At 33.3% G+C, this 3,629-nt stretch overlaps 1 pseudogene; it reads right to left on the bottom strand.

Annotated features, from left to right (window-relative positions):
* Positions 1 to 1,715, bottom strand: LOC145757243 (uncharacterized; annotated as a pseudogene).
* Between the last annotated feature and the right edge of the window lie 1,914 nt (positions 1,716 to 3,629).

Genomic DNA, 3,629 nt, shown 5'->3' with positions numbered 1-3,629 from the left:
ATTTGATTAATAAAAGTCACTGGAAAAGCTTAGCATATATTACAATACATTTCTGGTAAATTAAAGTTATGCAAGTCAATTTACAAACTAAGGCAAAATGCAACAGTTTGTTAATGTTAACAAAAGAACACAAAATAGGGGGTTATTCGTTTTTATTTATTTAGGTGATTTTTGTGCTGTTTTAATAGTTTATTTCGGTCCACCTTACCGATGCCAACCCTCGGCAAAATATCAATAAACTCAAGTCCCCCACGAATCTGTCTGGCCTCGAAAACTTGTTCATTGTAAAAAGTTAAAATCTCCTCCTGGTTTGCGGATTCATCCACAAACAACAAATGCTTTTACAACTTCGGAATACTTTGAATCCGGAACGCCAATAACAGCAACGTCTTTAACATGTGGGTGTTTTAATAATACAGATTCAATCTCGGAAGGATACATGGCAACAGCCCCTACACCCTTGATAATGTTTTTAATTCTATCGATAACATAGAGATATGCATTTTCGTCAAAATAGCCTACATCACCAGTGTAAAACCATCCTGCTGAATCCTTCGTAAACCGGTCATTACCTTTCGATCAAAAATATTCCTTCATAATCAAAGGGCTTTTGGTTACAATCTCTCCTGGTTTGTTAAATCCTAATTCAAGACCACTAACAGGGTCTATAATACGAGCTTTAACATTGGATACAAGTTTACCTACGCTACTTTTAGGAGATTTTTTAGTAGCATCTAAAGAGACAATACCAATTTCTGAAACTCCGTACAAACTAAACATTAAAATTTCTAATTTTTTCTCCATTGTTTCCATCATATGAGCTGGAAAGGACATCCCACCAAAACATATAAATTGCAGCGATGCTAGTTCCGAAACTTTTCCGTTGTAAATTATGTCAATCAGCACTGGCATATTAGTTATAAACATTATGCTGACTTTATACTTGCTTACCAACACGTAAGTTTTAGACAAACTTAACTCAGGTGCTGTTACCATTTTAAGTCCCATAAATAAACGCTTAAACAAAGCATAAATTGCCGCGTAATGATAACGTGGAAAGGATAATAAGCCACAATTTGTTTGATCAATATTAATTCCATCATACTGATCAATGACAGCATTAATACTGTAATGTGTGTGCACGATACCCTTCGATTCCCCGGTTGTTCCACTTGAGCTAAAAATAGCAATTGGATCTTCGTGAACGTCTATCATAACGCCCACAGGAAATACCCTTGTTTTAGGGTCAAGGGTCGATTGAAGGTCACAAATTTCATTAAAAGTAAATACCCGAACGGATACATTAGGTTTTGGAAGGGAGTTTTCAGTAACAATTAAAAAAGGTTTTAATGATTTAATACGTGTTGTAATTTTTGTACTATCGTCGTCCAAATATAAAAAGTTAAATATAGCTCCACAAACTGATATTGCAATTATTAATGCCAAGTAATCAGGATCTAATGGGACAATGAGCGTAACAACGTGACCTTTACGAACACCAAGTGACCACAATGTGGCAGCATAATTAATGACGTCACTACAAAGCTCGGCAAAGGTAGTTTGTTTTCCATTATTTCCATCAACCAAAGCAATCCGGTTTCCGTAGGTTCCTAATTTTTCCAAGAGTCGGGTTCCAACTGGGACCTCAGATATAACAACATCGGGAAACGAGCTTTTAAAAATCATTACAGTTTTACAAAGTTTAAAATTCAATATTTACAACAACCTGCATAAAAAAAAATCTTTTTAACGAACCAACTTAAATTAAAAAAAATTTTGCTTAAATAAAATGTTACATTGTTTTTATTTTATATATGTTAGTTATAAAAGGTTACATTTATATTGTACGCACACGTTAAAAAAAGGTTTATCTAACTGTAGATATACAATTATTACAGTACTTATAAATAGTAGGCACACAAGTTATAATGTACTTCTAACAGACATTTTAAGTTACGATACAAAGCACTAGTTTGTTAATGTCTACAAAACATAAAAATATATACAAAAAGTAAACAATATGCTGTTCGTAAACGTCAAGGTAAACTTGTTAGTAGTTTATTAATTTTCTTTGTGCAGTTTTAATAGTTTAATTTCGCCACCTTTATCGATGTCAACCCTTGGCAAAACATCAATAAACTTAAGTCCACCACGAATTTGTCTGGCCTCGGAAACTTGTTCATTGTAATAGGTTAAAACCTTCTCTTGATGGTTTGCAGATTCATGTTCTCAAACAACGAATGCTTTTACAACTTCGGAGTATTTTGGATCACGAACGCCAATAACAGCAACATCTTTAACATGTGGGTGTTTTAATCATACAGATTCAATCTCAGATGGATACATGGTAACAGCCTCTACACCCTTAATAATGTTTTTAATTCTGTCGATAACATAAAGATATCCATTTTCACCAAAAAGCTTACATCACCAGAGTAAAACCATCCTGCTGAATGTTTTGCGCTGCTTATTGGACAATTTTTATTGGTGTCAATAGAAAGTACTCACGATTCTGTAATAGCGTACGAACTAAACATTGAAATTCCTAGTTCACTTTCCATTTTTTCAATCATTTTAGCTGAAAAAGGCATTCCACATAAACACTAACGCTTCAGCGATGTCAACTCTAAAACTTTTTCGTTTTCGATTACGTCTATTAGCAACCGAGCATTTGCTATAAACATTATGCCTACTTTGTGTTTGCCCACCAATTTATAAAGATTAGATATTAATGATTGACTTGATATTACTTCCTTTATTCCCTGAAATAAACGCTTAAGTGACATAGAAAGTAAGCCATGGTTAAATCCACTAAAACACAGTAATGCACAATCTGTTTTATCAAAATTAATTCCTTAACACTGATTCAAAATAGCATTAATACTGTATTGCGTTAGCACAATACCCTTCGATTCACCCGTTGTTCCACTTGAGTTAAAAATAACAACCGGATCCTCGTGAACGTCTATCATGACCCCAACGGGAAATACTCTTGCTTTGGGGTTAAATGTCGATTGAAGGTCACGAATTTTATCAAAAAGAAATACCTAAGCGGTTACATTCGGTTTTAGGATAAAAACTTTAGTATTTATTAGAAAAAGGTTTCAACGCTTTCATACGTGACGTAATTTTTGTACTGTCGTCGTCCAAATATAAAAAGTTAAATATAGCTCCACAAATTGATATTGCAATTATTAATGCCAAGTAATCAGGATCTAATTGGACAACAAGCTTAATAACGTGATCTTTACAAACACCAAGTTACCACAATGTGGCAGCATAATTAATGACGTCACTACAAATTTTAGCAAACGTAATTTGTTTTCTATGATTTCCATTAATCAAAGCGACCCAGTCTCCGTATATGTTCCTAATTTTTCCAGTAACCGGGTTCCAACTGAGACCTTAGATATAACAACATCGGAAAACGAACTTTTAAAAATCATAATGCAGTTTTACGAACTTAAAAAAATTAAATCTAACAACAACCTGCATTGCAAAAAATAATATTTACATAGTTTTCTAAAAACCTAATTTCGATTGGAATATTAGGTATTACAAAATCCAACACAGTTTTAAAAATCATATGTTTTCTAAGTTTCCTAAACAAAATAACCTGCTTTCCATTT

Source organism: Corella eumyota, chromosome 1 (assembly GCF_963082875.1).
Source record: "Corella eumyota chromosome 1, kaCorEumy4.1, whole genome shotgun sequence".
Lineage (NCBI taxonomy): Eukaryota > Metazoa > Chordata > Ascidiacea > Phlebobranchia > Corellidae > Corella > Corella eumyota.
Note: the sequence above shows the minus strand (reverse complement) of the source record. Positions and strands in the feature narration are given on the sequence as shown.